Genomic DNA, 15,556 nt, shown 5'->3' with positions numbered 1-15,556 from the left:
TCTGCCATTGTAGCAGCAGTAACCGATCTAACAATTGCATCAGACACTTGTCTTATATAAGGCGTTGCCGGCCGCAGCGGCATATTCTGCTTGTTTACATATCTCTGTATTTGAATACGCGTGCCTATACAAGTTTCTTTGGCGCTTACGTGTATATCATATAGTAAATGTACACTTGTGGAACTCAATTGTAATATTACAATTAAAATAACGCCCTTGTACCCCTTACTTGATATGAAACATTCGTGTAGTAACCTTCTACGTACATGGATAGATAAACGAAAAATGATCAATAAAGTACAATAATCGGATTTCGAACATGAGGCGCAAAATTGACAGGCAGCGACGCTAGCTACTGAGCCAGCTTTTTGTTTGAACTGAACAGGCACTAAAACGCACACAAAATAACTCGAAAACTTTGATTCGTTTTCTGAAAACGGTCCAGTATCTACACATAAGCCGAGACACGTGTTCGCCTATTTTGAACCCTCGTCTACCGAGCAAAGTTTCTCGGAAATCTGGTTATGGTTCTTGCCGTGTACTCCTCGTTAGATGCAATTGTATTTTTTAACCGTGCCTACATATTGCATTAAATACAATGGAAGATATTCTTTTGGCCATTAAAAATGCAACAAATATCAGATTTGTGTGAAGTGTGCGATAGTCTAGGAGACGAGTCTTTCGAACTGACGGCTCAGCAGCGTCACTTCGTTGTCTGTCCAGCGTTGGAAGCCGGCCAATGACGGAATGCACTTGAGCAGGTTCTGCAAGCCACATTGACACGCTGCAAAACGTACGTCCGCGGGTGTTAAAAGTAACAGTGAGTTTTTGCCTCAAACTAGTGTTGTCCTTTCGCCTTGTCAAGCTAGAAATCTAGTTCGCAGTATATTCCCTTCTATTTCGCATTAAACTGTGTCCAGTGTGATGTATAGTGCAAGGGCAACACTTGGAGCATGTTGAGAAAGAAAACGGATATGGTGAAACCTTTTTTCCTCTTGGTCAGATTGTAAAAAACCCTGCAACAGCTTTGAAAGTAAACAAAAACACTGTTGTAACGATAGGGAAAGACCGATACGATACAGACTGTGATGAGACTGGCACAGCAAGACTGCAGACTCCAGGATAAAAGTGGCAAAGTAAGCAGCAAGAGAGCGTTGAAAGATTTTCAGAAAGACGCTGTTGGTCGTCAAATACATAAATACCATAAGAGAAGGGAAAAGCCCAAGCTACCGATTCTGCACACGTAGCGTCTGAAAAATGCATGAAATTTTCGTTTTGTACAGCAGTCAAAGATATAGGCTTCAGCTATTCACTTATCAATGGACGTAAAATATTAATGGAAAGGAGAGATGCTGTTTCTGTGGAAGATTGTGGGTTTGATATTCGAAAGTTAGTGTAGTTAAATGTAACTTGGGTAAAAACCAGCGATAGTTCGAATAGCGCAGAAGGAAACTATCGGAGAACGGAATCTAAAGCGATTTGAGTAGAACTTTTCTTTTATCGCAATTGCAGCATACTCTGGAATTGTAAGATGAGAGCATACTATCATCACGTTATGAGTACGTTCTTCAGGTTATAACTGCTGATACGCTGATAAGTTGCTCGTTTCAGCACGATTAATAGTACAAGCGTTCAACAACGAGAACAAAAGCTCTGAATGTTCGACTTTATTGCGAAAATAGTTTGAATTTCTACTCTGAAATATAATAAATAATTTAAGGTATTTCAGTGGACGAATACTTAGTAGCTCTTCTGAGTTTTCGACTCTGTATATTACAAACAGTAGCTGTAAATAAATTAAGGCTTCCAACACAAAGCTCACAACAGACTCCGTCTCCTGAACCTCGTGTCCAGCTGGACATGGGGACTGCATCCGTCCACAATCCTTCATATCGACAAATCCGTGATCCGCCCCATCCTTTGTTATGCCAGCATTGCTTGGATTTCCGCCCGTCCCAGGTTCTATAAAACCCTCCAAATACTCGAATGCCATGCACTCCACCTCGCCTTCTGTATCCGCCTTCCGTCCCCCACATGCATCCTCTATGATCTCATCCAGTTCCCCCACCTTCTCCTTTCCCTTGAACACAAGCACACCCTGTATATTGTCCACCAACTCGATCTCCCACACCTCCTGGTGTCCCCCTTCATCTCCACCCCCAGCCCCTTGCCGCGCCTTTACCGTTGTGTCCCACCCTCTCTTCAGCTTCACACCCTCCACCTCATCGCAACTTCCAGCACCTACCCCTCCCAGATGATGAGCTTCTCCCTGACGTCTACCCCTCCTACCTACTGTAACCCCACCTTCTTCCGGCCTCCTGTTCATGGCTCCCTCTCCTACCCCTCTATTCCACTGAGTGGCTTTCCCCCTCCTGCACCCCCTCCCTCCCCTGTGCTCCCCTTCTGTGTCTCTGAACTCCCTCCTGCCTGGTCTTCCCTCTTCATCTCCCATCCTGCCCATCTCCTGCCTCTTGGTGCGCCTCTCGACCCCATCACCCTCGGCCCCCTCCTCTCCAACCTCCAGTCCCATTTTATTCTTGATGAGTGCCCCATCGTTTTCCAGTGTTTTTTTGTCTTTGTGTGTGTGACTTTTATCCTGTGGCCGAATTTTAACTTGTGTTTGACTTCAGTGTTTTTTAAGTGCACTTTGATTTGCCAGCTGTGTTCTTTTAACTTTATGTCAACTCCTAACCTGTCCCCCAGTGCATGTCCCCATCTTTGTGTATATTTTAACTCCCATCATCTCCATGTACTGTGTTTTTTATGTCCCCTTTTTATCCCCCATTTTTATGTAAGCACCCTTCTGTATTTTTGTAAAGCCAACTGGCTGAAGAGTGGTAGACTGTGACACTGCCAGCCCACCCCTGCCCATATGGGGCAGAAGAATGAAATTACAATAAAGAAAAAAAATTACGGCTTATAGGTAGGATTTGCATGCTGCCACGTTTCCCATTTTTGCTGCTGTAGTACATGACTTGTAGTGACCAGGATGCATTACACCACATCTGGAAATATTGTCACCTGGTCACAAAACTGTCAATGGCAATCAATGGTCTCACAGACTATGCATGTTTCAGTACAGAAATTATTAGCATTCAACTACTTCATTACTGCAGTTAGTAATCATTATACTAAGTCAGTTGTAGTTTGTGTACAATTTGGCGACATTCAACCCACATCAAATTAATTTGGGTCAGGTAATATCACCAAAAGATCTTATCTCAGAATGATTGTCATATCATTCTTAGGTCTCTTTTTGGTGTTATGTAACTATTCAGAAAGCAAAATTGGTGATATGAAACTTCATGGCAGATTAAAACTGTGTGTCTGGCCAAGACTCAAACTACGTGGCCTATACCTTTCAGTGAGCAAATGCTCTACCGACTGAGCTACCCATACGATTCGGGACCTATACTCACAGCTTCAATTCCGCCAGTACCTCGTCTCCTACCTTCCAAATTTCACAGAAGCTCTCCTGCCAAACTTCCAGAACTAGCACTCCTAGAAGAAAGAGACCCCAAAGAGACAGCTTAGCCACAGCCTGGGGTATGTTTCCAAATTGAATTTTTTTTCACTCTGCAGAGGAGTCTGCACTGATATGAATCTTCCTGACAGATTAAAACTCGGTAGAGCACATCATACCCACGAAAGGCAAAGGTCACAAGTTCGAGTCTTCATCTGACAGTTTTAATCTGACAGGAAGTTTCATATCAGCACTCACTTTGGTGCAGAGTGAAAACAATTTCATTCAAAATTGATAATGTTTTAACTTTTACTACATTACATTATTTTCACTTCTAGATACTGCTAGTCTTTTTCCCCTGTCCAGATCCTCCTCTCACTCTCTCTTTACATCTCCAATGCCCCCTCTTCCTTTTCCATCTATCCACCACTCCTCTACACCTTCCACCTGTCTCATGCATCTCCTCCTACTTCACTCTCTGTCTATTTCCTCCTCTGCTTCTCTTTGTTGATCCCCTCATCGTAGGTGTAACCCCTGCAATAAAGTTCAATAACGCAGGATGATACTTCTCCCACAACATGCCTGTCATGCAGGGTAATCTACACACTGGGGGCTTGGAAATCATTCATTTTCCCGTGATGTACAGACCACTATGCAGCAGGTCGATAAAGCAGACTGATACTACTCCAACACAACTTCACGCAGGGCAGCTTACACATCAAGGTGCATAATATACGTTTTTGACTCTGATGTGTATGCTGCCTTGCAAAGCAGATGGATTTGGCAGGCCGTTTCTTTCGCAACACGAATTACCTGTCGCAGAGCGGCCTATATGCCAGGCGTTTTTGTGCATATCTCTGCTCCCATTGGAGCTAGGGCTTGTAAGCTTGACAGTTCTGATACTCATGAGACTTGTTGTTTCTGTACCAGGGGTTTGGAAGGAGATTCTGGACATACTCTTTGCTTTATACGAAGGTGTTTCAAACATTATTTGATGGAATTGCTGGTGGAAACAAGGTTCATTGAGGTTATGAAAGTGAGTGAGATTTAGCAGCGATTGTGATGAGTTTGATTTGTATTGTACGTGTCAGACCAATCGAAGTTCATCATAGAATGATAGTGCAGTACGGAGATTCATGTTTATCATTACAGCAAGTGTACGAGTGGTGTAGGAAGTTTAAAAGTGATGTAACATCTATGAAGGACGCCCCAAGAACAGGGCAAGTACGCGGTGTAGTGACAGATGTAACTTTGAACGAAATAGCCACAAGTGTAAAGATTAGTGTTAGTTCAGAGTGTACTGCACTTCAATAGGGTGCCTTCAAGATGGATGTCACGTCAGTCGACTGATGAATTGAAAGGCTATCGCGTCGATGCCTGTGAAGAAATTTTGATTCGTTTTCAAGTCTAAAGTGAATTTCTGAGAAAAACTATTACAGGCGATGAGATCTGTGTGCACTGTCATCAACCAGAAACGAGAAGGTCAAGCAAGGAATGGCGTAACAGCTCATTGTGGAAATAAAAATAATTCTGCACTCAACCATCTGCTAGAAGAGTCATGTTCATTCTCTTCTGGGATGCAAATGGAGTAATTTTGCAGCATTACATGGATAGGGGAGTGACGTTAGCCAATAGTTTTTATGCAGACACGCTGAAAAATGAACTTCACCCTGCAATCAGACGAGGGCTTCTGATTGTGGGAGTGTTGCTACAGCATGACAACACCTGATCCCAGACAGCCTGTAAGACAGTTGAGACTATTCAGGAGATTAAATTTGAATGTGTGGTTTTTTTATTTACATGTCAAGTTCCGTACAACCAAATTCAGGAGCAAGTCTCCAAGATAATGGAATGTGTCAGTACATGAAATTACAACATAAAAGTAATAAAAGATAAAAATAAAACGTTTATGAAACCGAAAAAAGTCAATCCATAAGTTTAAGTAAACGGAATCAACAATACAACAAGAATCAGCTTAATTTTTCAAGGAACTCCTCGACAGAATAGAAGGAATGAGCCATGAGGAAACTCTTCAGTTTCGGTTTGAGAACGCGTGGATTGCTGCTGAGATGTTTGAATTCGAATGGTCCCCGATGTCGTGTGACTAGGGCCTCTCGTCGGGTAGACTGTTCGTCGGGTGCAAGTCTTTCGATTTGACACCCCTTCAGCGACTTTAGCTTCGATGGGGATGAAATAATGACGATGAGGTCCCTGAGCGGAGAAAATCTACGACCCAGCCGGGAATCGAACCCGGGCCCTGAGGATTGACATTCTGTTGTGCTGACCACTCAGCTGCTGGGGGCGGACAATCAGAGTGGTAGCTTATTGATAATGGATGCAACATTATACTGCACGCCTTTCAGCACAAGAGATAAGAAAGTCTGATCCAATGCTGGTTTGATTTCTGCTGAGTATTAACTGCGCGAAAACTGTTTACTCTTGGGAATAAGCTAATATAGTTAACAAGAAATGACAGTAAGGAATATACATATTGAGAGGCCAACGTCAAAATACCCAGAGTCGTGAATAGGGAGCGACAAGAGGTTCGTGAACTTACACCACTAATTGCCCGAACCGCCCGTTTATGAGCCAAAAATATTCTTTTAAAATGGGAAGAGTTACCCTAAAATATAACATTGTATGACATAAACGCATGAAAATAAGCAAAGTATATTAATTTTTGTGACAAACAATCACCCACTTCAGATACTATTCGAATAGTAAAAATGCCAGGATTAAGTCTTTGAACAAGTCCATGAACGTGGGCTTTCCACGATAGTTTACTATCTATATGAACACCTAAAAATTTGAACTGTTTAGTTTCACTAATCGTATTCCCATTCTGTGAAATTAAAACTCCAGGTTTTGTTGGATTGTGTGTTACAAACTATAAAAACGGAGTCTTACTGTGATTTATAGTTAGTTTACTTTCTACAAGCCATGAACTTAGGTCACAAACAGCACTATTTGAAACCTAGCCAATGTTTAAAAAAATGGTTCAAATGGCTCTGAGCTCAATGGGATTTAACATCTGAGGTCATCAGTCCCCTATAACTTAGAACTACTTAATCCTAACTAACCTAAGGACATCACACACATCCATGCCCGAAGCAGGATTCGACCCAGCGACTGTATCAGTCGCACGGTTCTGGACTGAAGCGCTTAGAACCACTCGGCTACAACGGCGCCAATGTTGCACATAACATCGTTTACAACCAAGCTGGTGCCATCAGCAAACAGAAATATTTTAGAGTTACCTGTAATACTAGAGGGCATATCATTTACATAAATAAGGAACAAGAGTGGCCTCAACACTGGTCCTTGAGGCACCCCCCACTTGACCATATCTCACTCAGACCCAACATCATAGCCCCTCTCAACATTGTGAATAACGACCTTTTGCTGTCTGTTGCTAAAGTAAGAGATCAACCAGTTGTGAGCTACTCCCCATATTCTGTAATGGTCCAACTTCTGGAGCAATATTTTGTGATCAACACAATCAAACGCCTTAGTTAAATCAGAAAATATGTCTATCGTTCGAAACCTTTTTTTAACCCATCCAGTACCTCACAGAGAAAAGAGAATATAGCATTTTCAGTTGTTAAGTGACTTATAAAAGCCGAAGTGTACATTTTATAGCAAATCGTGTGATATAAAATGATCAATTTTTCTTACGTACATAGCCTTTTCAATAACTTTACCAAACACTGATGGCATATAAATAGGTCTAAGATTGTCTACATTATCCCTTTCTCCCTTTTTATGAAGCGGCTTTACTACTGAGTATTTTAATCGTTCAGGAAACTAACCATTCCTAAAGGAAAAATTACAAATATGCCTAAATGCATGGCTACAATGCGCAGTACAGTACTTTCATATTCTGATAGGCACTTCACCATATTCATGAGAGTTCTTAGTCTTCAGTTATTTCATTGACTCAATCTCTCCCTTGTATCTATCACAGATGAGTATTTCAGACACCAATCTCGGAAAGGCATTTGGCAAGAAAGTTATATGATTCCCTGTAGAAGCTAAATTTTTATTTAATTCACCAGCAATGCTCAGAAAATGATTGTTAAATATTGTACATATATCTGATGTAGCAGTAAAAGTAATATTTTTACTACAAACTGACTTGTGCTGCTGACCAGACACTTCCTTCACAACTGACCATATAGTCCTAATTTTATCCTGTGAGTTAGCTATTCGATTCACATACCACATACTCTTTGCCTTCCTAATAACATTTTAAGTACCTCACAGTACTGTTTGTAATGGGTTCAAATGGTTCAAATGATTCTGAGCACTATGGGACTTAACATCTATGGTCATCGGTCCCCCAGAACTTAGAACTACTTAAACCTACCTAACCTAAGGACATCACACACACCCATGCCCGAGGCAGGATTGTAATGGGTTACTGTAACTTGATTGTAGCTACTTCTAACATTTTGATATAATTCCCACTTTGTTTTACATGATGTCCTTATCCGACTAGTCAGCCACCCTGGCTGCCTATTACTGTTAGTATTCCGTTTATAACGTTCTAATCGAAAGTAGGTAACTCTCAAAGAGTATGAGAAATGTGTTAAGGAAAACATTATATTTATCATCTATATTATCGGCAATATAAGCAGTCTGCCACTCTTGTTCCTTGACAAGGTTTAAAAACTCTCTATTGCTGTTGGATTAACTTCCCTACGTAGTTGTAATTACATGCGACATTTACTTGTGTATAATAACATTTTAGTGTTAAGATTTGTGCATCATGGTCTGAAAGATTATTCACAAGATTTCGCTCCTAGTGACTTTCATCTGTTCGGTGCACTCAAAGACGCAGTGGGAGGCAGTCATTTCAGAAGTGATGAAGAGGTGAAAACCGCGATGAGTAGCTGACTACACACTATCTATTCACTTCCGAAGCGGTGGAATACGTGCATTCAACGTCATAGACATTACATCGAAAAATGACATGTAAGCTTTTATGTTCATTGTTAGAATTAGAAATGTTATAGCACTTTCAAGGTTTTCATTTGAATCACGTTTGTATGAATAACGGAAAACGGTGTTCTTTACGTAACATCGTAAGTTTTTTGACGTGGAGCTGAAAGCGTGCACTGCGTTATGGTGTTAGTTTCCATTATATCACAGGATGTTGCGCGCGCGCGCGCGCGCGCGCACACACACACACACACACACACACACGCACAGTCACGCGAAGTTCACTCTGATATATTGCTCTTTAGCAAGGGCTGTCACCCATTTATTCATTATGATTATGGTACCGTGCATCCTACTCATGACTAATGTCTTGAAAAGCTATAAAGCTGTTAGACTGACATAGTTACATTGCAAGTATTTGGTCATTACGTTCTGCTGCTTCCACCATGTATCTAGGCAAATAGGTATAAACTGTAATCTCTTCACACAGGGATATTCGCCAGGTAATAGACATTCTTATGTTTGTAGTAACTTACTTAAAGTTTTTTGTAGTTGCACAATTCCAAAGTAGGTCGGATGAAGATTACGTCGAAAACAATATAGAACTTTTACAGTTACGACAGTGGGGGCATTTTTAAGGGACATCTTCACAAACACAATATTACTACAGCAATATTTTATTTATCAACACCTGGATATGTATTGCGCTAAACCATTTACCATCAGTGAGGCATGAAGGTCTCTAATACTTCTTGACTGTGGCATGCTGAAAAACCAGTCTGCCACGTCTTTAACGGCGTAATAATGTTCAGTAATACCACGGGCTGATGCAAGTCTTTTATTTGGACATAACTTAGTTGTCTTGCCTGTCCCAAAGTAATCTTACGGGCGAAAGGGAACCTACAGTTTAATGTGGAATTCAGATCACGTACCGGTCCTAGCGAATGTTCACTTCATCGAGAGGGGAAGGTATTTTGATGAATAACAGACCATATCATGGGGCCCTTGTACCTGACTATCTGCATGTACACGTACTCTCCACAAACAACTCTAAGGTGTGTGATGGAGGGTAGTTTTCGTACCTATCTCATATTCCCTCTTTCCCGTTGCATTTTTCATTTATTAGTTCGAGGAACGGCTGTCGATAAATCTCTGTATTTCTCTAATTTTATCATAGTGGTAATTAGCAAGACCCATGTGGAAGGAAGTAATGTGTTGCCAGACTCTTCCTGAAACGTGCTCAAGGAATTTCAGCAGTAAACCTCCCCGTGATGCACAATGCCTCTTGTATAGCTTCAGCCCCAGGGTTTCTTGAGCATCTTCGTAACGCTCTAGCACTTACGATCCCGTATTGAAAAGCGATGCCATTGCATCCTTTGTGTCTCCTGTATTAATCCAACCTGATAAAGGTCCCAGACTGATAATCAGTACTCGCTGATCGGTATTACCAATGTTTTGCGGAGGAATCACATTTCCTTAAGGTCCTCCCTACCTGCCTGGCATCTTCTGTTACTACGGTTACACGGTCCAGTCCCATTAATGCGACCACCACGCAAGTTCGAAGTCAACGCACAATGACCACTCACAGACGGAGGGTGGCAGCACTAGCAGTGGAAGGTGCATGAGGCATGTCGGGGAATGCGGATAACAGTGCAGTCGTTGTCATAATACGGAAACGGTCCCATTTATCTGACGTCCAAAAAACAATGGTTACTGACTTTCGAGTCAGGGGTGAAAAAATTTCCGAAACGGCTAACGTTTTAAACTGTTCGCGTGCCGCCATGGTTAAAGTATTCCGTTTAAAGTGTTCTGTGTATGGAAGAATGTGGTGCAGCACATACCACAGTCGATAGGGTAAACGACGCTTGCGGTGATGTTTACAGGCCAATAGACGTGTAACTGTTGAGAAACTGACCAACCACATGGACCAAGGAGCTACCAAAAGGGTCTCCTCGACTACCGTTTGATAAACATAGCTGCTTATTGGCCTCTGCAGGAGGCGTCTTGTTCATGCATCCGTGGCGACTGGTCGTGTGACTAGGGCCTCCAGTCGGGTAGACCGTTCGCCGGGTGCAAATCTTTCGATTTGACGGCACCTCGGCGACTTGCGCGTCGATTGGGATGAAATGATTATGATTAGGACAACACAACATCCAATCCCTGAGCGGAGAAAATCTCCGACCCAGCCGGGAATCGAACCCGGGACATTGACATTCTGGCGCGCCGACCACCCAGCTACCGGGGACGGAAGTGGCGACTGGTACTCATTGGCGATGATGATGTAATTTGCACGCCAATTCCACAACTGTACGTCCACTGAGTGGCGACAGGGAGCCTTTTCAGATGAATCGCGGTTTATACTGCATTAGACAAATGTCCTTTTCCGTGTTAACGTAAAACGTCTAAAAGCAAACACAGTACAACGGTCGTGAGGAGTTATGGTCTGTGGAATATTTTCGTGACATTGCCTTTCTCGTCATTCTAGAAGCCACAGTGGATCAAACCAAGTACTCATCTATCCTTGGGAACCATCAACATCACTATATGCAGTTTGTTTTTCCTCAACACGGTAGCATGTACCAGCAGGGCAATGCAACATGTCACACAATTTCAGCGTACGTGGGTTTACCGTAGTCCTCTGGTCTCCAAACTCTCCAGAGTTTAAAAACCAATCAAGAATCCGTGGAGCCATGTCGATCGGGCTGTTCACACCTGGATCCTCAACTGACAATCCTAGCGCAGCTGGCTATGGCACTGGACTCAGTACATGCCACAACTTCACTGACCCTCTCCCTGCATGTTTCGCAGCAGTCTGCTCTGCAAAAAGAGTTATCTGTTGTGACTAGACAGTGTATAACTTCAACCTATTCTTTGCTCTTTCGAAATTCCTTAACCTATTGACCCATTAAGGGATTCCACGCTCCTACCCGTAGAATGTATTTCCTGGTGACGAGGTCCTGAGTAGTCCGCACCCGGAGACTCAAATGGACGACTATTTTACCTCAGGAATATTTAAGCAAAGATGATCCCGTCATCACTAACCCACAGGGCAGAACTGCATTTTCTCGGGAAATATAACGGCTCTTGTGACCCGTTGTTTTCAACCGTTTGTATTACCAATGTTACGAGGCAATCTTGGCTAACGTTACGAAGCCAGTTCTGTCAGTCGCCAAACTAGTACTCCTGGCACCACTAATGAAAAAGGTGGTGCTCCTCTTCGGGAGATACTCTGGCCTCTTCTCATATACCCACTCATTGTGGCTGCACGTATGGCATGGCTATCTGTGTAGCCTAGACATACAAGCCATCCCGCCACAGCGTGGTCCATACTTTGTGCGGGGCATGTTACCTACTGCGTCTATACAGGCGAAACTACATTACTGACAAGTCGCTGAGAACAGTAATAACCATACAATACCTAGGAGTTGACGGCATGGAGCTACCTACAGTGAAGTGGTTACATGAAGTTTATGGGTCCAGTCACACTAATATGACCACGTGTAAGAATCCGGAATAACTAGCTTCTGCAGCATGGACCACTGCAAGACATGCAGAAAGGGAATCAACGAGGTTTTGGATGATACCGCCAGGGGTGTGTAACCATGCAAATGCCAGTTCATTGGCCATCTGCGGTAGTTTTCTAGCGTGAATATCCACGGAGCGGACAGCCTGATCGAGATGGTCCTACAGTTTCTCGAATGGGTTTAAATCCGGGGAGTTTGGTGACGGGAAGAGTTCATTAAACTCATCCTCGTGCTCTTCAAACCCCGTGGACATTGCTTTGTCCTGCTGGTAGATGCGATCATACTGAGGAAAAACAAACTGCATGTAGGGTTGGACATGGTCCCTAAGGGTGAATACGTACTTGTATTGATCCATTTTGCCTTCAAGAATGAGGAGATCATCCAGGGAACGCTCTCTACTTGTTTGCTTTGATACATGTCACACTGTACACACCGACGGTCACCTCTCTGATGGAACAGAAGATGTGATTCATTGTAAAAGTCCAACTATCATCACTCAGTGTACGTCCAGTTGCGGCATTGGCGCGTAATTTCCAGTCTTCATCGCTGATGAACAGAGTCAGCTTGAGTGCACGAACCAGGTGTCTGCTGCGGAAGCCCAAAGGTAGCATCTTTCGCTGAACGGTTGTCGAGGAGACCCTGTTGGCATCCACTTGGTTGATAGGCTCAAAAGTTGGACATCTGTTCAGTCTGTACGTATCTTCTCAACTGTCCTTCACCCTTTTCATCCGTGGTCCATGGTGCATAACAGTTGCCATAGTGCCAGTTTTGGATAGCACCATTTTGCAATCCACAATATGCTTTAACCACGGCAGCACGCGAACAGTTTAATTATTACCGAAATGCTTCCAGCCTTGGCCTGAAAAGCAACGATCATTGCTTTATGTAATACTCCGTTTCCGCATTACTACAACGACTGCAGAAGATGAGGTTGAAGGCGGAAGGTAAACGAATTTGAGGTCAATGTTGTGGAAAGGGAAGAGCAAGTACATGAATGTCTAGTGGGAGATATGATACTGCAAAAAGAATTTGGCAGCACACCGGAAGATCAACACAAGGTACCTGGAGAAGATGACATTCTCGGAGGATTATGGAGGATGTCCATCCACCTGGTATACAAGATAAACTCACCGCAGGAAAAAATTAGTCATCCCAGTGTGCAATCGCAGATGAATCGTTAAGTTACATGCTTTCTGGCTCTGCGCGAGCGCAACGTAGTAGCAATCAGACGTTTATGTTTCAAGCGGACATTGCACATAAACATGGGTAAAGATACGGACGTGCCAGGGTGGCAAAAAAGGCAGACGTGTGTGATCGTGCCCACGACCGTACGGTGTGTGAAGTTTCTGGATTTGTAGGTGTTTTGCAGCGGACTGTTCAACGTGACTACGAGTACTGGTCTAACACACCACGCCACGAAGCGCGACTTCAGAACTGTGGTCGGAGGAAGTTCCTGACTCGGAGGGACAGACAAGTTTCATGGCTCGTGAATCAAAATCACTTCGAAATCCGAAAGGAACTGCTGTAGGCTATGAATGGATATCCGTCCCAACCTGTTAGCGTGCGAGTATTGTGACGAGAACTATGTGCAATGAACATCTGAAGTCGATAACCTCTCAAGAGGCCATTGCTTTCAAAGGCTTATAAAGACAACGACAGCAAAGTTTATTGGGCTGGGAGATTATGACTCGAACCCAACAGGAAACCTGAAGGATGTGCTGGAACAGCGTGTGAAACGCCGACAAACCACCACACCTCTGCAGTTTGGTAGAATTGAGATCATCAGCGAGTGGTTTAACTTTTGCGCTTACTTTCTAACCGAATCCAGGCTATTATCAAGTCCAGGGGTGGTATTACACAGTATTAAATGATGGTTCAAATGGCTCTGAGCACTATGGGACTCAACTGCTGTGGTCATAAGTCCCCTAGAACTTAGAACTACTTAAACCTAACTAACCTAAGGACAGCACACAACACCCAGCCGTCACGAGGCAGAGAAAATCCCTGACCCCGCCGGGAATCGAACCCGGGAACCCGGGCGTGGGAAGCGAGAACGCTACCGCACGACCACGAGATGCGGGCTATTAAATGATGCTTGTAATGATTTATGTACGGGTGACAAATTTTTTTTTGTCTGTGATCTTATTACGGAAAGAAACAAGGTCTTTTGTGTGGGTGACATTCCCGGAGAGTTATTGAGATCATTTCGCATGGAAAACAAGATATATGAGACAGGCGAAATACCGTCAGACTTCAAGAATGGAGTAAGCGAATTACAAAGAAGAAACGTGCTAATATATGTGAATATTACAGAACCAGAAGTTTAGTAAATCGTGATTGCAAAATAATGACACGAATTATTCATAGAAGAGAGAAAAAGTGGTAGAATCCTACATCAGAGAAGATCAGTTCGGTTTCGGGGAAATTTGGGTACTGACAGAACGACTTAACTCGTCGGGATAGATGGAAGAAAGGCAAGCCTTCGTTCACGACGTTTGCAGATTTAAAGAATGCTTTTTCCCGTGTTCACTGGAATACACTGTTTCATATTCTGAAAGCAGCAGAGTAAAATACAGGGAGCTGTAGGTTATCAGTGACTTGTACAGAAACCAAACTGTAGATATATGAGAGTCCTACGACACGAAAGGAAAGCAGTAGTTGAGGAAAGAATAGGGCAATGTTGAAGCCTATCTCTGCAGTTATTTCGTCTGTAGAAGCAACAAGTTTTGAAGGAGCTATGGAGGAGTTTGGGAAGGGAATGAAAGTCCTGGGAGGCGATTGCAATTCTGGCAACGACGACAAACGACATGAAAGATCATTTAAATGGATGGATTGTTTCTTGAATAGAAGATAAACATTAACAAAAGTACAACAAGGGTAATGTGATGTAGTTGAATTAAATCATGCAATTCTGAGGAAATTAGATTAGGAAATGAGCGACAAAGTGGTAGATGAGTTTTGTTACTTGGGCAGCAGAGAAAATAACGATGACTTAAGAAGGAAGTATATTAAATGCAGAGTGACAAGAAGAGGCTTGCACAGGATACGCAAGTGTTAATAATTGCACAAAACCATTGTTCAAACTGAAGACCACGACAACAACAGGTAACATTTCTTTACACTCACACCGAGTCCCTGCGCCGATCATCGATCTTCTGCAAGTCTTTCTTCATTTCACTAACATCGTCATTATTTACATGATGCAATCTTCTCGAAATGAGACTTCATCGGTGAAAAAGATTGTGGTAGGGATACGTGTGACATTTTGTTCAGTGCCTACACCACAACACCAACTCATAATTTGACAGATACAGTTTGCCTTGGTTTGATCCTAGGCATCACTACACTCTTCCTCCTCCACCTTTCCACTTCCTCTTCCCATAACCATTCATACGCTGATAAGGGGAAGGCAGGAAGACTATAATGTAAGGCTACGTTAATGGCGACGTAATATAGATGGACTACTAAATCGAACCGGACAAGGGTGGGAAAGAAACAGATCACGTTATTAAAGGACTCGCACTGTAATTTCTGCGATTCCTATGTCTCAACCCCCCAGCCACCTCACTCAGCCAACCGTTTCCTACAGGTGTTTAGAGACGTTCAGTATTCATCATTTACTAGCATC

This window comes from Schistocerca nitens, chromosome 7 (assembly GCF_023898315.1).
Source record: "Schistocerca nitens isolate TAMUIC-IGC-003100 chromosome 7, iqSchNite1.1, whole genome shotgun sequence".
In the NCBI taxonomy this organism is placed as follows: domain Eukaryota; kingdom Metazoa; phylum Arthropoda; class Insecta; order Orthoptera; family Acrididae; genus Schistocerca; species Schistocerca nitens.
Note: the sequence above shows the minus strand (reverse complement) of the source record.